A 24111-nucleotide genomic window follows, 5' to 3' on the forward strand; every position below is an offset into this window, starting at 1 on the left:
TCTGTCACCTCTTGATCCCTCTCTACAGATTATGTTCTTTGAGTTTTAAAAAGGAAGACATAAAGATTGCACGGGGAGAATGTCTTTGATTTCTGCATCCAAATATTCTACTCAACCGGTACAGTCACAGCCCTGTTTTTCCCCCCATTTATCTTCTTTTTTTTTTTTTACTTGCACAGAAAGTCATATTGTCTCGTACAGCGACCAGAAAACTCGCTGTCTGGCTAAACGGGAACTTTTATTGCCGTCCCTACCCTGAATGGCAATTAGCTGCAGCAGGCTGGGGGGAAAAAAAACGTCGGGCAGAGTTGGTATGCAGAGAGCCCTGCAAAGTTAATGGACTTTTAAATCGACACTGTGCTCCAAATTCCCTCATTAATGCAATCCCTGGTCCCTGCCTACACGAACGTTTGATTTCAAAGGTCAGCTCTCAAATGTCAACACAGAAACGGTAAATAGAGTACACTTTTATGATGCGCGCAGTGTGTTTAAAGCATGTGAAGTGAAAGAAGAGGCAGAATGAAGAGACTCTACGGATGTGGCTTTACTTTTTGATGTAATCGGTCGCTTTTCTTCCTCTGTTCCAAAAAAATAAAAATTGCTTTTTTTTCTTGCTTTTTTTTCCCTAAACATAAACACAGATTGTAATTGATAGAGAATGCAGGACATGCAAGCAAAACATAAACATACATTTCTTTAGCATGGTCGCCTCTAAGCTACGTGCTTGGGGAGTTGCACACAACTGCTGTGCTGTCAGTGCACAACAAACCTGGAAAATAAAATCGAATCTGAACCATGAAAATACAAATGCATCGCGATTTATTCTGTACCATCTTGTAAGGAAGCTCACTGAGTGACAACAAGCGATACCTACACAACTAACGCTGTCCAGCTAATGATATGATGTGTGTAATTTCATCAACTACTCAGGGAAGTAGAAGAGTGACTTACTTCTTATGTCACTTCAACATCTATTTAGTGGCACTCTTAGAATCCTCGTCCATTTAAAAGCTCCATTTGTGCCCACGTTTTAAAGTTGTACCCATTATGCAAAATTGTATTTTTGCACATTTCTGTACTTCCGTTTTGGTCTCTACCGCTTCTGGAAACAGTCTGAGTAATAAAAAATAAATAAATAAATAACACTCAGCCGTTTTTTTCAGGAATAAGTAAATATTTTGTTGGCGTCTGGAAAACGAGTTATGTCAAAAACATCCTTATTGTTATGTCACAACTTTTGGGGACTACTCCTTTACCCAGCAACCCCAGCTGAGCTCAGCACATCTGCACATTAAAACGCTGCCGCTGTCCCAGCCCGACGTTCGGGAAGAGCGAGGCAGATGTGATGCTCAGACAGTGAGGGCGTGATTGGGTGTGCTGCCAGTTTCCGAAACCAAGATTCAAACAGGATCTAAAACAGAAAATATTTAGAAAAATATTATGTAAGGGGAATTAAGTTCCTCTGGCACAGTTGTTTAAAATTGTGTCAAAAGTCCCGGATAAACTAGTTGTGAATGGAGCAATCTGAAAAGTTGCCCAGAAAAATTCAGCTTTGGACATAACAGGGGACAGAGTGTAATAAAAATGAGAAAACACATCCAAAAACAGCCCAAAACACGAGAATAATCAAGTTTTGATGGGAAAAAATAATAATAACAGAACAATGACTGCAGATGGTGTCATAAAAAAAATAAAAATAAAAAAAGAGAACATCCCAATGAAGACCAGAGTGCCTCTAGGTCAGCTTTACTGAGCCTGGAGCTGGAATCGGGATTATGCTGTACAGAAAATCTTTATGTCCAGCCTTAGGCTGGACTCTCAAAGTTTTGACCCCCACAACTTTGACCAAAGACATTGGAAACAATGCCACAGGCCATGGTCGCAGTGAGAGGTATACAGTATAATCGAATCACCAAATCATTTTAGCTTGCGCATGAAAAAAAAAAAAAAAAAAAAAAAAAAAAGTCCTCACAGACACTGATCCATTAATCTGTCCAAGAGAAGATGTGCTGTGAAAATGTACCTTGGTATTGATTGCACTGATGTTAGCTCTTGGCGCAGAGGGACACGGGAGCAGTTAGCAGAGTAGAAAGGAAAAGAAATTGAAAATGAGGCAGAAAAGCAGAATTTAAACATGGCTTGCAGCAATCAGGGAGTATGTGTCTATTTTAATTTGTTTTCCTAATTATTTGATTACTGTTGTGCCTTCTCTAAATATAGACCCAGCGTGTTTGAAAGGCACTGCTTACACATTGTTTTTTTTTGTTTGTTTGTTTGTTGATAAAAAAAAAAGAAACCTTGAACATAATGGAGGGGTCCTTGTTAAAGCAAAAAATAAAAAAATTAAAAATGTCCCCTTCCTCAATAAGAAATGCATCCTACTAGAATGTTTTAAAATGTGTTCACACGCCTCTGGGGCAGGAGGGATTTCACATCCTGTCCCAGTTGAAAGGGCCTCATCTGACTCTCCAGATGTTTACCTCTTTCCCTTTCATCCCCCTCGCTTTGTTGTCAACAAAACAGAAAAGTTTTGTCTCATTAATTATTGTTTACTCTCCGCCTTTGTGTTGATGCGTCTCAAATGCCGCGTAGAAGAAGAAGAAGCGGCGCCTCGCATTCATCCTGGGCCGAGGAGATGCGAACACGGAGGAGGAGGGGTGAAAATGACGAAGCACGCACTTCCCTGCCTCGCCGAAGCCCGTCAGGAGGGCGGCCTGCGCTTACTGGGTATTTTATTTGGTGCATTTGTTAAGCTGTTTGTTAACGTAATAGGAAATCGGTTAAATTGGTTACACTTTAAGCCACTTTGAAGACAATGTGCTTAGGGATCATCATGTATATGGTGATTTTTTTTTTTTTTTTTTAAAAAGCACTTCTGCAAAAATGATGCTGCCACCTCTGTACTTCAAAGCCGGGATGACCTTCTCTTATTCCTTCAAATAAAACAGTCATTATGGCCAAACAGCTACGTTTTCATTTCATCAGCCCCCAACCGTACGTCTCCTAAGCAATAACTCCTTGGTCCTGGAATGCATGATTAAACTGCAGTGTGTGGGGGGGGGGGGTTTACGCTATTTTTGGAGCTTCTTAATAGCTCAATGGCCTCTCAGTTCATGCTGGTACAGGTTGTATTTGTAGGACAATGCACCATGTCACAAAAGTCAAATCATCTGGAACTGATTTAATGAACGTGATAATTGGATTGCTGCTCTCCAATGACCCCCCAAATGCTAGTAGTGCACCTTTGGGATGCTTGTCTAGCAGTAGACTCACGTCATAGATCTGCAGTCAACTAATCATGATGGACCGCTATGATGTCGTCATGTTGTTACGGAGTAATTCAGAGAAAACCTAGGTAAATCTATACCACAAAAAGTGTTGCGCTCTTGAGACGAAAATCCAAGCCAGTACTAGTAGGGTATATACCTAAAGAATAATAATAAAATTAAAAAAAAAGAGTGCATGTCTTTTGAACCAAAGTCTTTTCTTGCAAAATCTTGCATGTCTTTCAAGCTAACAGCCATGCAGAACTCTTAAGCTAGATCAGACATTAAATATGATATATTTCCTTACTGTTGGATTTCAAGAGGGAGAGGTTGATGTTTTAATTACTTTATCAACCAAGCAGTTTTTTTTGTTTTTTTTTATGCTGCCATACCAGCTGAGCGCACTCTGCATGCAGCCATTTGCTTGACTCTCCTTTACTTTCTCTTCTTAAAACTGAGATCAATCTTGACTGTATATTTAGTGGCCGATGGAGAATAGCATGTAAGTCGGTAGATAACTGGACAGCGCGGAAAAACTACGCATCATGTCAGAAATTGCAGTGGCGTGGCTTTACACTGGACAATATACTCGAATGCGAGCAGAAAAGACAAAAGTAATGGCGGTGTCAAAGAAAGGCTATTTTGGTGACAGCTAAAATTGGATCATTGCACTGCAATCTCTCAGGGACATCATTGTGGCCATGAAAGGGAAATCCACAACATTCAGATTATGTGTGTCAGATTTCTCTGAATGTTCAGCTGCTTGCATTGATTTTCTGCTCTTCCTGCTTGACTGATTCTCCGGACTCACTCATCTATTAGTTTTTGGTCCTCCATTCAAGATGAAAGGAACAGAACAGCTTTTTGGGCGAGTGTCCCTATGTTGTGCGTGCGTGCGTGTGTGTGTGTGTGTGCGTGCGTGCGTGTGCATACTCCAAAGCAGCTGCCTGTCTACTATTGTCTAGACAGAATCGTGCACTTGCATACCGAGAGAGGGAGTGAAATGCCGAAAGCTGCCTCTGTCGATAATTAAAGCCACAGTCGGAAACGTAAAAGTGAAGTTGCTGCACAACTTCAAAAAAAAAAAAAATTAAAGCAGTCCAGGGATTTAAGGCAGCGATCGGCTTTTCAGCATAAAACACTCAACAAACATAACAGCATCGAGTTAAGGGGATTATGTTCGTAAGGCTTGCAAAGTTTCCGGTACAATGCTATCAACTGTGCGCCACACTGTGCCTTTTCTGGGTGTTTTCCACCACATGAGGCAGAACTGATGTCATAAACTGCTTCATTATTCTTTGTATGTAAAACCAGATAGAGGAATACTTCCAGTGTTTCTGCTGCGGAAAGTCTGACACAGTTTTTTTTTTTTTTTCTTTTTTTTTGCCCAGCAACTCCTCAATCCTCTGGCATCTGCTCTCCATCTTTAATGGAATCGTCTAGCGCGCCACCCCCAAATCAGCCCCCATAATGCCTTGCCGTCTACATGCCCACGGGTTATGTCTGTGTCACGCTATAATGGTTCCTCCTTATCTGACACACAGTTATGCAAATATTAGGTTCCACCCATATATCTGGTGACTGGAGCTTCCCTTGCTCGCTCTCTCTCTCTCCTTCCATTTTTTCCACTGATTATACAGTGATAGGCTCACTTGCCCTGGAATAGACTGCTGGCGTAGAAAAGTGATTAGTCATATCTTGTGTTTGCAGCAATGTAAAACCCAACGCCGCCTGGTCTCTATTGTCGTTTCCGCTTTGCGTGCGTGACAGACTGCCGGACAGTTGAAAGCAGATGAAAAATTCCCTTTTAGCCTAAGTATTGCATGCAACATGTGGCGTAATAGATTGAACAGAAACGACAAATAGTCTGAAACCATAAAGGCCGGGGGGTGTCATATCGCAGCAAAAGTCTTATTGCAATTATGATGCGGCTCGCAGGTATGGATCCATAGCAACAGAAAGAAAACTAATGCTGTAAACAAGTTTCTCACTAGGCTTTAACGTACCTGACAGCAGTTGAATTTCACAGCACAGCAATATGTCAAGGAGATTGACTGGAACCTAAGTGAAAAATGTCCAAAAATTTCAGAAAGTTGCAACCTAAAACTTCATGGGGAGAGGATGAGGAGGGGGGGAAAGTCATGATGCATTTCTCGCTAGTTTTGCATGGCTATCCAAAGCAATCTGCTCTGGATAGAGCTCAGTGTTTGTCTCAATGCTGAGCCATAAGAACTGACCATAACTGAGGCAAGTGCAGTTTGTTGTGCTTTTGGTTGTTGTTCCGGTTCTTTCTTCACCTGCTGCTCGAGTCGATTCCATCATTATCACTGGGTTAATAATGGCAGTTAATTCCAGTCAGTTACTTTAGGTTGTTTTTATGTGACAATGTAAATCGTTTGGTGATCAGAAACATGTTTGTCTAAGAAAACAATGACAGAATCATTGTGCAGCTCTTCCTTGTCTCGTTATAATTAGCTACAGTAAGAAGCAGCTATTTATCTTGACCAGTAATCATCCAACTCCTTTAAGTTTCAATTTTGGCAGTTTTTTTTTTTTTTTTTACTCATTAACATTCATATGTCTTGTACCTTCATCAGCAAAAAGTAATGCATGCAACTTGTAATCACAGCATTTGTTTATTTATTTTCCATAAAATGAACTAACGTCTTTGCTTGAAAACACATTTCATAATTGTTTTGTTGCTCTGTTGACTGCTGAGTGCAGACATGACAGTGTTTCATGAATTAAATCAGATTTTTTTAAAAGATGTGCCTAAATGATACTTAGGTCTGAGTGACTCAAACCTATAAAAGAAAAATTCATCAAGAGAACTAATTATATAATAAATGCTCCGTACATTTCGTACATATCGCAACATGGCAATATTTAAAATATATATATATATATTTTTTAATATTCAGTTAATGTAGCCTGGATTTCAGTCTAAAATGTTGCCAAATGTGTGTTTGGACTTAACATTGACAGATGACAGTTATATTTATGTGCAAACAGAAACGGATGAACGGATGTTATGTTGTGTCACGTTAGTTATTTTCTATATTATGCATCCTATGCTACACAAATATATACACTATATTCTAAATGTCACATCATTGTTTTTATGCTATTCTGTGAAGCTATCCTGTTCTACAATGGGATCCTATGCACTGCTGTACAAGGCAAGACAATGCGGCATCACCATATCCTGTGTTATCCTGCATTGTGATGTACTTCATGCCTTGTTATTTTGCTGTGGACTCCTGTGCTGTAACGCAACGTTGCCATGTTATGCAACAGAACATTCTGATGTACTGTATCACACCGACGTACCGCTGTGCCGTAATCCAATGCAATGCAGGGTTACTCTATGCTATGTTTTACAATGTGGCTCCAATCAATTCATGCTGCTTTTACAATATACTGTGACATGCAATGCCATGCTGCTGTGCTTTGTTATGTCTTTTTTTTTTTTCTGTTATGTTATCCATCCTTTACGTCTCATGCCGGCGTATGTTGCTTTATGTCAACAAACAAACAGGGAGCTTCGGTCTTGTTTTATTAACACGTAAAACCATCTAATCAGCCCTAATCCTAACGTCCTTCAGCTTCAGCTACCACGTAAGACTTTGCAAATTGAAACAGCTGAATCTACAAGCATGACGAATCACGAGGCGCGATCGGTGACGTCGACGCGCTGTGTTGTCACGCAGCCGCCGTACTACGGATTTTAATTAGTCAGATAATGTGTTGATGAGAATCCATCTGGTCCGGCAAATCTCTCCTGAGGCTCGATTCGGTCAGGTAATAGTGCAACGCGAGGTTGGTGACAGCATGACTGAAGGATGTAGTAGAGGAGGACGTGAGGAGTAAAATAACAACCTGCCCCTTTTTTTTTTTTTTTTCCCCAGTTTCACCCTGACTCACACACACACACCAAACCACTGCTCTCCCTGCTCTCTAAAGCACACAAACTCCATCTCCCTGAGGGGTAGTGATCTGTGACTCCTCAATGTTCTGTGCACATCTGAGATGACAGCACACACAACACGGCCAGCGCTCGAGTCTGGGGTTCCACATGATCACCCACAGCAGTACTGTACAGCAAACAAGATACTACCAGAGTGTGTACAGACATGGCAACAGTGCTGGAATTCCTCTGAATCCAACTGTGTAATGCTCAGACTGGGCTGCACGGAAAAAAAAAAAAAAATGCAAATCCAGCCTCTGCTCTTTCTAGGGCAGCAGTGAAGCCAGATGCAGAGCCTTTTACTTGTCACGATGCTAATCTTTCTGATAGACATTTGCACGTCGTTCTCATTTATTCGGTCGTTGAGCTTGATCTCCCCCATGATGACTTTGCCTTGTAGAAAAGCAGAAGACAAGAAAAATCAGGAGAGTGCTTTGTTTCTATTCGGTTTGAGCACGGCGCTACTACACTGCCTTGCAAAACTTTAAAGAGAAACTTAAAAAGAAAAAGTCAAGTTAAAAGCACATTCAGCATCGCAATGATTTCCATTGGGATTTCAGGTCATATATCGACATGACGAAGTGCAAAAAATTGTGAAGTGAAAGGAAGTGGACTTCAAAATTTACATTTCTAAAAGAAAAAATCTGCAAAAAAACAAAACGCATACTATTTTACTGGTGTTCCTTTAATTGCGGTTGAAGCCGTCTTGTGTCTGCAAACAGCTTTATTATAGATTCTCAATCAGATTTAGGTCTTTGACTGGGCCGTTCTGATTCTTAAATATGCGTAAATCAAATTGCGGAAACATCACCACACCATGCGGCCACCACTGTATTCTCTTATGTGGATATAATGTGCAGTGGTTATGCTCTTCACATTCAAGTCATACGAGATACTGAAGTAAAAGTAACTGTTTTTACAGTTAAAATAATTTTCTATCATGATTTTATTTTTTTATTTTTTTTCAAACAAATCAGTGCAAACCCTGTGAGAGCAACACTTTGACGCTGAAACTTCAAAAAGTCTTTTTTTTTTTTTTGTGGTCCATATTATTCACCCCAATTTCACAGAATAAGTGGGAGAAAATATTCTCCCCCAAAGACATGAAACATATGTTTTCCCAAAAGCACAGGAAACTGTGTCACCGCTGTAGATGTGCACATTTATATCTGTATAATTTAAAAACCTGAGACAGTTTCCCCTCCTTATTATCGGCGGAGGTAGGAGCAGACCAGATTCAATTTAAGGGGAGGTAGTGGATCATGAAGGCATTTCACCATTCGGGAACAAATTTGATATCCGTCTGGAAGTCAGAACCCGGAACGGCGGTGTTGTCAGAAAAAGTAAAATGCTGCTTTATTTGCCATTCCAACTCCAATTTCACATCATTGCCCCAAACTTTTTTTTTTTTTTTTTTGATCTTATCATTTTCCTGACTTTTTTTTTAATATATATTTTCTGCCTTAGCACTCTTTTTCTTTTTTTTTTGACACTCATGATCAAATCCTTATGGCTCTGCCTAAATTGCATCTTATGAAACTCGGACCAATTACATTTTAAAAAATATTTTTTTACAGCATCGGAGGGTTGCACGAGAAGAGCAAGGAAAAAGGAACAACTCTGATCCTATTTGATTGTTACCTCCTCTAAGATCACACTGGCATGTCTCCAGTTTTGGAATAGCTGAAGAGATGATGGAGCTGAAAGAATACTTAATGCATGTGTAAAATTGAGAAATTTAATTAAGATTTTGGTTTTATTTCCAGGATTTTCTTTTTGTTGTTATTCTAAGATTTGATTTTTTTTTTTTTTTTGACATTATGTATAAATATTTGCTGTACTGTTTCTGTCTGTATTTAAAGGCACTTTTGTCGAAAAGGCTGTTTTTTAACGATGAGAATAATGGCGCTAATCCGGTCCTACTAAGCAACGTGACGTGCTAACTTGTTTACATAGTTATCTAATCAGAGAACATAACTTACACAAAAAGCAGACTTACTTCTTTGTAAAACTTTTTTTTTCCCCTTTAACTTTAAATTTGTATTGGGACAGAATTTGCTGATCCCGCTTTTATTAATTTACTGTTTGGTTTTATCGGCTCTTATTCAAGTTGAGGAGGCAGAATTACAGCATCGTATTTATGGCTGCTGGGTTTACACCTCTTCATCATCCATCCACTGTGTTCAGTAAGGGGTTCTGTGTTTATGATCAACACCAGGAGGACGTATAACGATAACTAAATAGTCCCAGATTGTTCGAATCCTTTTATTGAGACCTTACGTTTCCTGCACACTTGCCCCAAGCTCCGGGATGCACTGCTCCTGATATACAGATTTTGTTTTTGGCGATAAATTATTATTTTTTGTTTCCCCACTAAGAAAATACACACACTTCAGGAGTTACAATGGGAGATTTAAGAATTTCTCAAACATGCCTAAAAGAGTCAAAGCAACACTTCAGGTAGATGAGGGAACAATATTATAACATAAAAGTCAATTTGACACAATAGTTCCCTTTAAAAGAAGATCCTGAGCGAGGCTAAGGCAGTGCAAGATTAAAGAGTATTTCAACAACTTTTGCAGATGGTGGGTTATTGGAGAGTGTTTAACTGTTTGGCCATATGTTGCGTAACATTTACAAACCCACAAGACACTGAGAATCTTTGCTCACGAAAACACAAGCTCTCTTCCTTTCTGTTTTGATAAATCTAGTCGATAATCCAGTTCACAACCTGGATTTATTTTTCTTTTAATGCCCAGTTCTGTTTCAGGACAGACACCCACAGGCAAACAGCGCATCAGACATGGAAACACCCATACATGCACATCTACACCTAAGCTCCTTGGAGTGTCACGAATAAATGTGCATCGTCTTGAATTGCACCAGCGTACGAGAGTTGAACCAGACGCCCATCTTAGAAACTTTTGCAAAGCAAATGTTAAACATAATAATTCATAAAAGTCTTTACAAAGATGTTGTTTGTCTGCCGTTTGAAGTTAACTAAATAAATCTGTCGCGCTGATGCAGATTTCCTCTGGAATTTATGCATCGTTTGTGTTTTCATTTTCTCGAGATTAATGGAGCACAAATTCCAGAAGTCTGTGGAAGCCAAGAACCACGTCTTCAGCAGTTCTCACTTTGCCAGCTTTCCAGTTGTATTTTAATTTTCTAAGTAGTTTTGTTGATATTATGATTGCTATCTAGGCTTGTTTAGCACACTATCACTAAAGAACATAATACAAATTTATGGTTTTTACCTGTATTTCCAGTCAACATAAAGCCTAAAATCATCTGCAATTTTTTTTTCTCTCTCTCTCTAAATGCATAATTAGTTCTCAGCAAACATACATTTTAATTGCTGTCTGGCCTTTACTCCTTAGCATTTTAAAACCAACATGAATGGTTTTTTAATGCGTCAACGTACATGCAAAAGCTTGTGCATGCCAAGAATGGCAAGTGCCATCATTGAACTATCAAGTTGGCGTGACACCTTTTAGAAACCAGGAGAGGAAAACGGTAAAAGAAAAAGAAAAAGAAAAAAAAAGGAATAAGACAAGAAAGACGATAGAGCTTAGTGACGAGGGAGCCAGGCGATGCAAAATGAAAGCAGAACAACAGAATGGAAATGGAGAAAAGTAGGAAGGAGCCAGTGAGAAAGATGTGTTTAACTGCAGGGGTTTGTGTAGGAGTGATGGGAGACCCTGTGGGGCCCGGAGGTAATCTGCAGGTTTATGCGCTAGCTCTCCAGGACCTTGCAGGTGCACTGCAGTAAGGATGTCAAAACTGTTTTTTTTTTTGTTTTTTTTTGTTTTTTTTGTCACATTTGAATGAGCACAAGTACGGTAAGTAAATAAAAAAAATATGATCCTAAAGTCCCCCAGCAGAACTTACTCTGCTCCTTCTGTTGATGCCAGAGATTAATCCAGGTAATAAAAAGAGTAAAAAAAAACTTTTGCTGGAAAAAATTTAAGTTTACTCTACTTTTGTTACCTACCAAAAATATGGACATGTTTTCAAAGTAAAAAGCACAAGATAAAGTCATTGATATCACAACTCCAGGCTTTAACACTTCCACTTTCAGCTACTTAGCAGATTTTAGCTAATATTCACAATATTAAAACCTTTTCATCTACTTTCATTTTTGCACAGTTTTGCAAGGAAATCGTCCTAACAGGAAAAAAAAACACCACTTTGTTTTTTTTTTTTTTACTGACTCAGTTGTGTAAAATGTCAGGAAATTAATTCATTAACAACCCAGTCAAAGTTCAGAAATGTTTAAAATCTTAATAAGCCTGAAGCCTTTAAAAGATTAGAGAATTTTTCTAATAAACTTTCAGTAGATCAGACCACAGCAATTTGGTTTTTAGGTTAACTGAAGAAAGAGGCTGTTACTTAACAACAAAGCAAAGCAATTGCACAAAATACTGCTGGAGCGAATTCGCTCTTAATTTCTTCTGCACTGAGCCTGAAAACTCTCCTTATTTGACTCCTTCTCACTGACTGATACCAGCAACAACAAATAAAAAAAAAAATCTGAATGTTGTTACTACAAACCAGTTCACCTTCCTCAAATTAAACACAAGGCCACTTTGCCACTGATAGTTTTTAAAGAAAAAAGGGCTTTTCCAATGGATTTTTTTTTACATGTTTCATTTTTTTTTTCCAGAGGTCAGCAATACAGAGAAGCTTTTCCCAAATCTGTTTCAGGTTCAGAGTGTGAGAGAAAACCTGAACACGACTTAGCAGGGTAATTCCATACTCGGCAGGTCCGTTACTTTATGATCCTCTGATGATCATCTTGAACTGGTTTCTGGAAAATTAAGATAAAAAATAAAAAAATAAAAAAAATATTTCCCTGCTGAAGACGTTTTTTTTTTTTTTTTTAACACTACTTTTGAGAAAAAGAGCTAGAGGTCAGACATAAACACCGACTCTCATTAACATAAACAGGTACGCTGCAGGCGGCGTTTCCGGACCTGAACGCCCTTGGCGCTCCGTCTGAATTCGGGCTAGCTTATTTAATCGCACGCCGCTGTTTGAACTGTCTGTTTGTGTTTACACCCGCGGTCACCGACAATTCGCTCTCAGTCTTTTGGAAAAATTTAAATGGAAAAGACCCCCATTTTTATTTAGATTCCACTGCAGTGATAGGTCCCTGTTCGCCCTATCTCTCGTCTCTTCCCATTCCCCTGAATGAAATGAGAAACAATGAGATTTAATCACCCCATTCTCCTTTTGCAAACAATTAGATTGGGCCTTTGTTTTCTTTCAATTTGATGAGGGAATCCGACACCGCTCTTCCCCCCCAACAGTCCACGGTCATGCATTATGGAGATGGCAGAGTGTGCTCGTGTTAATGGGAATTGACAGGAACCACTGCAGGAAATAACAGAAGCAGGCCTTCTCCGGCACCCCACCCAGGACACCGCTCTCCATCATACGCATACATGCCCCTTCAAAGAAAGACAATGGCAGCAGAGCACAACAGGAGACATCCTCATCAATTATGAAGGAGCTCTGAGTACCATCCATTACACCCAATCAGCCTAAGAAATCACTGTTTTACCTCTGGTAGCAGTTCTCTGTTCATTAGGAAACCCATATGCACATCGGTTAGACGATAAGCCAGGATCACAGGAACACGACTGCCATCTGAATGCCGGTTGCATTTCTTAGTCTATCTCACAGTCTATCAGTGACCTCAATAGGGATTCAGTAATTGAGTAGAAAAAGGGGAGTTTGTCAAAAAAAAAAAGTAGGAGAAACTGGTTGACTTAAGGGGCTGCAGAAAAGTTGGGAATGAAGATGCTTCTGCTGAAAGTGTATACAGCAACAGATACAGTGTAATTCTTATTGATGTTTTTAACCTTTTATCTATGCTCACATTTTCAACTCTTTTCAGACATGAGAAACACAAATTAAAATGCACGCAGACGTTCAAAGCAGTCGGCCATGAGACGGACACCAGCAGCAAACAGGTTTCATCTTAATTGATGTAAAGAGCATGCGAGAGTCGTTAAGAGTCTGTCATATTAGCAAGACAGCTAAATCTTCTTCTTTTTCTTTTGTAAGCAGAAAAGAGAATGTCATTTTCTCTAATAGGCTGAGATGTTTAATTATGCCAACAAAGGGCCAAGCAACAGGGCTGTGTTTTGGAGCCAGAATTTTGTAATGGCCTTTTCACTTCCTGCCAGCATGACTCATCTTAGAGAATGTGATTTAAAAGATGCGCCTGATTTGCCCGTGAAATTCCAACATTTTCTTAAAGAGGCGGCGCGTTTAAACTAGCTGACTGGAGTGCTTTATATGCTATCTTACAATGTTTTGGTTTTTTTATTATGTTTCTCTTTAAAATTACTATTTAGCATTAAGACAGTGGTTGAATGTTCAATTTTTTTTTTTTTTTTTTTGGTAATCGCTCTCTATTCCAAAACAAGCATGGACTGTAAAATAAATTGAATTCGAAAAGATGAGGATGAAAAATCTAGACTATTCCTACTTTATGGTCCCCAAAACCTGCACAACGGTCTTTACTGACTATTCACACGCTTTTGTTATCGGTTTTCGAAGGAAACTCATGGCTACTTAACATCGCCAATACGCCACCCTCAACTCAGGCTTGTAACCAACCCTCACAAGAGAAGACAAAGTGGTATCCATCACCGGAAAGATACCAGAGAAAATAAAACAGCGCCAAGACTACTTGTATGATCGGAGGCTGTCGTGTTTGCAGGGATATTTTTTTTTTCAAATCAGTGGGTATATGTGCAGACGGACACATCCTAAAAGCCATTGATGAATCGTCGAAAGGAAACAACGAGCCGTTTGTCACAAGCGACGGGACGCACCAAACAGTGGAACGTCATCGTCTGCCGGAGATCACGCTGCTCTACGCAACACACGAAGAAGCGACGAAAGTATTCCTTTTCAACCCAGAATGCCTGGTAGCCGATGCTACGGATCAATTCGCCCCATGGAGTCAACCACCAGGTCCTTGCTTCCGTAGCCGAGTTAGGTAAATGGAACATCAATAAAAGAGGCAATGTAAAGCAGGCGCAACAGCAGAGGGGGAAAAACTGTGGCTGTTGTCAGGTAACCATCAAAGGTCTGCGAGTGCATGCAGCCTCCCTCGGAGAGCCGTCGGGACTCATTTTTTGATGCGGTTGCATTGCGCTTCATTATGCATGCCATATTGAACCAAACCAATAAGGTAATCAAGGTGAATCAAATATTCATTGGGCCACATCGCACTGGAGGCCACGGCGCGACCCCAGTCAGAGCAGCAGGAGACGCATCAGAGCCAATAAAGCCCGACGGCGGAGAGGAAGAGGTGCAGAGGCAGAAAATGTGTCTCGTCCTGAGAAAATATAAATGTTAATTTAGAGCAAAGGAACTTTTGTGTAAAAAAAAAAAAAAAAAAAAAAAAAATGCTGGGTTTTTTTTGTTTTTGTTTTTTTCTTTTTTGGAGGATTTTTGTCCAGATTGTTCTGAATTAAAGAAATATCACAGAGCTGCTTCACATCACCTAGCAACAGTAAAAAATATAAATAAATAAAAAAATAATAAAAAAAATGTTTCTTTGTCCTGCTTAGTGCTGTATGCAGAATTGTGCTTTTGAACAAAGATGCTGCTGTGACGTCAGACGTCCTTCCAACACCATCCAAGTCAAGGTAAGACTGTTAAAAAGGGGAAAACCGCGGCGGGTTAAAACAGTGTTGATGAGCTGGAAGCACCGCATCATCACCGCCTTTTGTCACCACCTATCTTGTTTTGTGTGTGTGTGTGTGCGTGTGTGTGTGTGTGTGTTGTTTTGGCCCCGCTCTTCCCATCATGCCTCATCGCCAGAGCGCTTGCTCCTCGCCGCTTTCCGTCTTGATCCCCTTTTATATCCTCTTGCGGGGAAATCAACCACATGCACATAAACAAAGCTGCACTCCGGAGCACGCACCCAGGTGTGCGCACAGAAACACAGACGCATCATTTCCCCCGCGCCACGGGGCTGACAGTAACTTCTAGCGCCGCAGCTTCGTCTTTCAGGTGGTAATTAGCAGCTATTGTTGCCGTTCTGCTAATCAGAAATCTCACACACCGATGAGGGTCATTATCTCGCCATCAGGGGAAAAACAGACTCGCCTGGCAGGGGTGTGTGTGTGTGTGTGTGTTTGTCTATTTGTGCGTCAAGCGATATGTGCTTTGATATGGTTCACGGGCGTTTCAAATAAAATTACAAAATAGGATTTTTTTTGCTTTTTTCCCCCATCACTCGCATGTGGAAAGTTTAATAGCTTCTTTGATTCTTGCTGTTTGTTGTGCCTTTAGATACACGGCCGTTCTTTATTCTGAAAAAGCTCTGAGATGAGCTGAACTCTAAGCAAAGAACCGGAATTTCAAGAATTAACTAAAATGCTGAAAGCGGCTGCTGATGCAGAACCCGCAGGAATCAATAAAATGGCCTCCAACAGACAAAAGGAACGGCTGCGCTGGATTGTATTAAATCTAATTAAATAGGTTTTTTTTAAATAGGTAAAGGAGAAAGGCAAATGTCTGTATTATATTCAGTAGAAGAGGAATGCATTTATTTTCTCACAGTTCATCCAAGACTATTTTTTTTCAATTAAAAGAAATCCCACGACACATTTACTGACTTTTGTCAAACTGACCAATGTAAGTTTAAGCAGAGAAGAAGAAAAGTTGGAGCTTTTGATTTAAAACTAAGTCAAACTTTAAATGATCTAAACTAAAAATGTAAAATCAATTGTAAAAACAACAAACAAACAAACATGTTTGTTTGTGGATCATGAGTCTATTGAATAAATAAATAATTACAATAACTTGAGCAACTTCAACAATGTCTCTCTTAGATACGTTTGCCAGTTCTAAGTCCTAATAAAGTGAAGAGCTGGAATCATATACATTAAAAAAAAAACTAAAGAAGAAAAAAAAACGAATAACAACATGACTATTTACAACAAGATAATGAGAACAAATTTAAAAGTGGAGATCATATCTCATTTTGATGTCGCTTTGCGCTGGTTTTTAGGTTCAAACTTTGATATTTTACAAAGAAAAGAAAAGAAAAAAGCCACAGCCTTTCCTCTCAAGGTTAAAGTAGGTCTATGCTGCCCACACAGATACTAAGAGCGAGCCGTCAGCAGAGACACAGCTTAAACTTTGCGAGGACTTATGTTGGTCATTTAGCCCAGCTGATTTTTGCTGCCCAGTTTTTTGTTTTTCTTTAAATGGACCAGACAGACCAAAGACAAGCAGAGAAGTTGCTGCTTTCAGCTCCTCACCAACCATCATAACTGTTTCATTTAAATAATTCATTAAGCAGGCTCCTTAACTTCCTCATGGCCGCAATTACATAAAGATGGCACACATTAATTTTACTTTTGTACAGCACAAGTTGATGCTAAATACAGAGCTAAAAGCTATCACAGTAAGAAACATAGTCTAAATGTTGACATTGCAGGGTTTTTTTTTATGTTGTCAAAAACAAAAAAACAGTCCTTGTAAAAGCCCTTATAAAATACAGTTTATGAGAATAGAATAGATGCTTGGTAATGGGATAATCCATACAGTAGTTTGTTTGTGAGGTCGTGTCGTATAAGTTTTCAATTTTAACCAGAACAAGAAAGCATGAAGGCATAACACTCCACTGGCTCCCGTTCCGTTACTGAATTGATTGTTGGATTCAGTTGATTTTTTATTTATTTTTTCCTATGGAAAATGTTCCTGATCACTGATCACTACATATCTACTGTGTAACCAGTGGTACTCTTTTGTCCAGAGTGCCACTGGTATCGGTTCAAGTTGAAAACCAGCTATTCCCAGTGCAATTTATTTCAATCACAATGAAACCGAATAACCTTACTGTCACAAAAGAGAGAGAGGAAAAAAAAAGGTGTCTACTTAGACCAAAGTCTTTTTTCTTTCTTACATGAAGGTTAATTGTTCATTTATATAAACCATCCAAATCAGAAAGGGATTAATAACTAATGGACTCAGAATGAGGAAGAAAATTGTGCTTGTTCTCCTAATTCAAAGCAGTGGTACCCAATCTATATTTATGTCCTTGGAATGGTGCGGTTTGGAAAAGCTGCAGGGCTTCGTGGTGCACAAGATATTGCTGCCTCTTGTGGAGGGCATCTAGCTACTCCGGGGATCGGCCGTCTGCTTTAATAGGACCTTCAAGGTCCCACGCACAAACTGAAAAGCCGGTGCTGGGGACCTGGGTTTTAGGGTTGTGGGATTGGGCCCGGCATTACTCTTCTCTCGCTCTCTCAAACGCTGTGCTTCTTCTTGCTGGAATAATTCATACTCTGATCAGCACATTTTTTTTTTTCCTAATCCATCTTTATAGATCTTAGTTGTTTTCGGTTTGTGCCTCTTTAGGCATTGGGAGGAAAATAAATAAACCTCTTTGAAGAGGTTGGCTTGTCCTTGCGTCTTGCTGGAGCAAACCACCGAATGGAAATGACCAGAGTTCGCATCCCAAACAGGGTCAGCTTGAGGCTCCCGTCTCTCCTCAGCCTTTCCCTTCTGCCAACACGTGCTTCTTCCTGAGACGCTGCGAGTTCAACCATTTTTGTTTCACTGCGGCGAACAATGAAAAGCACACAAACTCTTTGCATGCTTGACATGAAATACCTCTAGGTGGGTTAGGTGGAACTGTGGTAGATGGGTTCCCGCAGAGTTTTACCCAACTTCCAGCTGACGGGCGCAGCGTTTATATGCTCTGTTGACCTCAGAGGAGTTTACGGTCCGATCAATCAACGTGTCCAATTTGTGTGGATAGACGTTTCACGATGACTTCCACGTTGTTATCGTTTTGTCTGTTGTTCTTCGTACATGATACACATTTTTTTTTAAAAACTCACAATGCAACTGTTTTTCTCTAACCAATTCTTTAGAACACTCTTTGTTTGCTTGTCGTTTTATCTCTGGACTGGTTGTAATGTGTTATTTCTTAAAGGCAGATTTGTTAAACAGAAAATGCATGTGTTTGTCTTTACAGCTACCAAAGCAGTGTTATCAGTGGACTTCACCCTCTGTTAATGGTTCACTCTTAAAGTAAAAAAAAAAAAAAATCCGAGAATGACGCCCTTTTTTTTTTTCTTCTGAAAGGTTAAATTGGGGTGTTATAGATCCCCCTCCTTTATTAGCTCTGCTGTGACATGCTCCTTTCTTCAGCCCAGAAGGACTGATTGAGGTTTTAAAGACTCAATCCCAGTTGAAATGCAATCGCAGAGGCTTTTAATTAGATAAAGCTTGGCTGGTTTGAACATATACTTTACAGCCGTGTCAGACTAAAAGGGTCTGTGTGCCGTAAATATTGCCCGAGACATTAATAGAATTGAGATTAGAGGGCGGAATATGTGGATCAGTGCTAAAAGGCAGCCAGCAGTGTGCCGACTTCATCCATTGAGCTATTTATAGCTAAGAAAATGGACGGCCCCATTAATATAAGGCTTACCCTTTCTGGAAATGTAAATCACCGGGGCCAATAGCTCGATGTGTGCAGCTATATTGCAAAGCGCCAGCGTGAACTGTTCTGTTTGACTGATTTACAGTAGCCAGGGAAAAAGCAAAGATAATTGCTTCATTTCTGTGTATTGGCCTTAAGGACAGATGATGTGTTTTTAAGTCAATTTGATGTCTTGGCATTTTCCTTCCAACTTCTGCCCGTAAAGACGGGTTCTGCGTCTAGGACGAGTCTTAAAGCCGCAAGGGATGCGTCATGGCTGCGTGCCGTTTCAGCAAGGTTGCGCGAGGACAGGCCAGTCCTTCTGCGACACGGACAGAAAAATAAATAAATAAAAACCTACGCGTCTAAAGTGGCATTCGAGTCATGTTGAGCCCTCACTCATCTGCGTCCCATCGTTTCTGCCCTTGATGTTTCTATTATGCACCAAGAGAGGGAAAATGAGCGAACACAAAAGACGTAGAAAGAAAGGGAGAGAGAGGGAGAGAGAGAGAGAATAAGAGATCAGATCACAGCCTCAGTGGACACTTCCACAAGGCTGAGAGCTAATCAATAAGCTCTGCATTTCAAAACTGCATGGGATTCGGCCCAACATGGCTTGTTTTCCAAAAGCGCAGACTCCCGGTTTAATTGAGAGGGATCTCACGTCCAATCAGGGGCTCGGTGTCTGTTCTTTTGAAATGACTTGTCATCTTTTCTCTCTTTCAGCGGCGTATCAGTTTCTCCTTTGCTCTCTAATCCCCCTCTCCCTCCTCTCTTCTATCTAGCTGTCATTACTGTCTGAGTAAAAGCTGTATGCAGCCCCGGTACTCTGCTACTGTACACCTTTCCAATACATGTGCTGGATGACTCAGAGCGCACATTTAAGCTGCACTCATCCAGGTAAATCAGATTTGTGTCTCAAATGCGATCATTTGCAGTGATTGTCTGCACATCAGAGCGGATTTATCCGCGCGGTCGATGCCGGTTTATCTGCATAGGTTCCTGTGTAACAACATTCCAACCACGGCTTCCCTTCATGCACCGTTCAAAGGAACCATTGCAAAATACCAGCAGACTGTTTCAGAACCCGTCAAGTGGCTGCTGTTCTATACCGCCTCTGTTCTATACCTAGGAGCTGGCAGGGGCCAATGAGATGATATATCAACAGGGAGGTCAGTGCAGGATCAAATCCAAAGCTGTGGTCACCTGTGTTTTGAGTATACGCACTTCAATTTCTGTTTGCCTACACTATGAGTCATTTGTAATTGTTTTTGACATGAAATCTGACTTAAAATTCCAAATTAGATGTTTTTGTTGCGTATATCTAAAACATTGAAAAGCAAATACATCTTGGAAAGCTGAAACACCCGAGTTGGTGAAAAGTCTGTTGACTCAACCCCCCAAGGCAGGAAATAGTGAGGCCTGTACATATATCAGTTTCTGAGGCAGTGTTAAAATGGTTTCCACTGTGAATATTATTGCATATTACCGTATTTTTCGGACTGTAAGCCGCTACTTTTTTTCCCCTACACTTTGAACCATGCGGCTTGTAAGCCCAGTGCGGCTTTTCTGTGTATTTTTCTTCAACCGCCAAGGGGCTCTTTAGCAGGAAGTGAAACATTGGAAGTCAAAATTGGAAATCAAAGAATAAAGTGCTAATTTCTTCAAACTCATATGATGCAGCTTTTAAGTTTTGAGGGCTAATCGATCTGGCAGTACAGGAGGGAAATAGAGCCGCTGCACGTAAACTCGGCGTGAACGAAACCATGGTTCGGCTTTGGAGAAGGAGCCCTCTGCTGCCCTCTGCTGGGTCCTTATGGAAAACCGAGAGCGGCAGAGATACCAACGGCTTATAGTCCGGTGCGGCTTATATATGTACTTTTCCAGCTTTTTTCGGAAAAAAACAAAAGAGAAGTTTGTAGGCGCTATTGTCCGGAATGTACGGTAAGTCATATTTGGTGTTTGAGCTTTTAAAATGGGCAGCTATAAGTGACTTTGAAGGGAGTCTCAAGTATTCAGAGATTTCAGCTGTTTGCAAGTGGGTGAATACCTCAAAAACCAGTGCTCCACTCTTCCCACAAGTTTACACACACACTAAGGTCACAGCACTTTTAAAGCTCAGCCGATGCTGACATGGCTTTCTCAGTGTTTTGTGTTTGCTCTTTTGAGTGCAGACAGGCGACATTTAGACTATTGAAAACTTACTGCTCTCCATCACTGCGGCCTCACCAGCTGAAAACTTGCAACAGAGTGCCATACGGTCAAAGTCAATGCATATCAGGAAATACTCGCGATCAAGCAGGAGCTTTGTTTTTTTTTTTTTTAAACTCTCCTCCACCATATGGCGACCTCTGAACGGCACAGGCCTCGAAGGGATGGGGAAAACTGCTGGCTGGTAAAGACACAGAGGCCGACGGAGGGAACTATACTTTCAGTCGAATGTACCAGGAAGGACACGAAGGACGTGAAGATAGGACTTTCTGTGGCCAACATACAGCTGAAATATCACACATGGGAATAAACTGGCTTCTGTTACCACCGCATGTCTGAGGCGAGCACACTTGTAACAGAAAATACGAATAAATAAACCTCCCGAGTGAAATAAGTACAGCCGTGCAATCACTGTTTTTGAGAGAGCACAGAAAACACACACACACACACACACACACACACACACACACACACACGCACACACACACACACACACACACACACACACACACACACACACACACACACACACACACACACACACACACACACTTCCTTTATCTGCAACAAAGCTAAAAGGATAAGGACCAGCACTCTAAGTGCAATAATGAAGCTCTGTGATTAGAATTTAAGGGCATAAATCAGAGGACAAGCAGCTGGTGGATAAGCATAATGAAAATACATATGAATTTTTCATGCAGAAACCTGTGACAATCGTCTGTGTGTGCATTTTCAAACCACTATACATTATTCAACAAAGGCGTGCGGCATGAGACATCTACTTTATTCTTTCAGTTTTACTGGAGACGAAGAAGATTTTGGTTTAATTTGTGAATAAATCGACATTATAATTACATATTAATCCCACAAGGACAACGGGGTCCTTTCAAAGATGAAGTGAGAAATCTTGCATATGATGCAGATCTTTGAATTTAGGAAATAAGGTCACCGTGAAGGCAAAATGCAAAAATCCTTGAGAGTATAAAAAAAAAAAAAAGTTATTAGGTGGATAAAAACAAAACAAAACTAAATTACTCTCTTTTTTAATACCCTGGAGAGAAGATTCATTGCAAAAATAAAAAAAAGAAACCACATGTAAAGCAATAACAGCTGAACTGAGAAAATGGGGGAAAAAAATACATAAAAAAATCCAATCATGATGCATAATAAACCTGAAAGCAATGTCTGTAATTATCGGTAAACAACAATTATGTTTATCATCTTTTGAATTCCAACATGCTTTATCATCACATAAGGCTGCTTTCATGTCTCTTTTTGATTTCTTCACTCCATCAGTAAATGTAATTATCTCTAACTAGAACTTTATGTAGTTGCACTTCTGTCGCCTGGGAGAAAAAAAAAAAAAACGGTGAATGACTGCCACCCTAAAAAGAAAAATAATTTTTAAAAAAAATCTCTCATTGCTTCACTCTGCTAGCAACTCTCCCGCTCCCACCACGTGTAATTCCTCAGCAACAAAGGTGGTTTTTGGAAAGCTCAAAAGATGCAGAAAAAAAAAAAGGTTTGGAGAAGGTCTCAGATTTAATAACATTCATGAATATAATGCCACCTTTTAGTTTGAATCTGTTTGTGGGGTGGGGGGGAACCCTGATGCCCCCTTGCATCTTCCTATCATAATCCTGGTTCGAAAACTGTGACACAAGCATCACTGGTGATACTGCAGTTCCCTTTAGTGGCATCCGAATGAAATTTTGGTGTTTCTGATTTACAGGGTAAATATTAAATAAAAAAAACTTGGATGCTGAGTTTAGTAGGACCAATATCAACATACTTCTTAATAGATTAGTGCAGTGGAGAGCATTTTAAGAACTCCAGTCCAAACTGAAAAGAACCAGGAGCATAATTTATCTGCATGCATCTGTCTGGGGTTGGATCGAGGCACATCATCAAACCCAAAATAATCATGTTCCAAGTCTAAACTCATATCTTTTAAATTTGGTAATTGCTATTTTCAGCTACCAACCAAACAACTAAGCAATTTGCAAAGTTAATGATGCATTTCACCAAATGTCACACGACGCCGATAAATATGGTTGGGATGACAACTAAACATGCAGAGCAATATTTGCTAAAACACGCTGCAAGCATGAACTGGGTGGCAAAAAAAAAAAAAATGTCCATGCGGTTTCACCGGTGTTCTCACCTCGACACATTTAAACGTCAGATGAAATCACAGCTGGGAGCTTTTATGAATAAGGTGCCAAAATGTATTATTCTGAATACCGATCCCCATAAAATGGCCTCTTCCCCGTTTGATCTTCACGCAGCCTTTGATTCCACGAGAGAAAAAATGTGCTTCGACGATAAAGAAGCGAGTTAGCTTTGCTCTTTAGATTGTTCCAGGCAGTAGTTACATTGTTAAAAATCTGACCAGATCTGGAACATGTCAGTGAACAAAAGCGTGGATTCTTAGGTTAAACTGTAAAAGATGCCTCTTAGCCAGAATGAGACCATACAGCAAAACTACAAACAGCCCTTTCAAAGTTACAAAAGGCTTTCCAAGAAAGGGCAAAGTGATTTCAGTCTGCTGGGTGCTCACCACAACAATAAATGTCAGACAACACCAAAGGCTGTCAAAAGTAGAAAGCTTTACCTTTGATTTTGACGGCAGAAAAACGATTTGTGTCTTATTCACATTTAAAGGGAGTTTGTAAAATAAGTGCTTTAGAAGGAAAGGTCTAGTCGTTTTTGTCACCATGTATGATCTAGGGACAGCTGGCAGGAGGCTGAGCGTAGATATACATGGTCAGTGTGAGCCGTGTTGAACGTAAGAGCCGGGGCTGCATTCGCACTTTACGTGAACGGCTGGTTGTCAACCTCACAAATGTGCACAATAAATTTGAAAGAGAAAAAAACAAGAGAAAACGCTGTAAATGGAGAATAAAACAAGAGCAAGGACGGATCCCTGAGGTACACCGCAACTCAATTAGGAGAGCAGGAATAAATTTTTATTGCCTGGTGCAACATGTATAGACGATGCGTCGAAACCTTCTTTCGGCCAGTTCTTCAACAGTAAAGAATCCCCACTAAAGCCGAGCTAGAAGTAAAAACCATCTTGCGAGCGAGAAGGTTCTAAGGCAGCGGCCTCCGGCTTGTTCTGGGGGTTCCCCCAAAGGGTTCTCAGGCCAGAAGCTGAATGTGGTACGTCCAGCGGGGCTTTGTGTCTGCCCTTCTCAGAG

Source organism: Poecilia mexicana, unplaced genomic scaffold, assembly GCF_051168715.1.
Source record: "Poecilia mexicana isolate PSO_F unplaced genomic scaffold, ASM5116871v1 scaffold_18, whole genome shotgun sequence".
Lineage (NCBI taxonomy): Eukaryota > Metazoa > Chordata > Actinopteri > Cyprinodontiformes > Poeciliidae > Poecilia > Poecilia mexicana.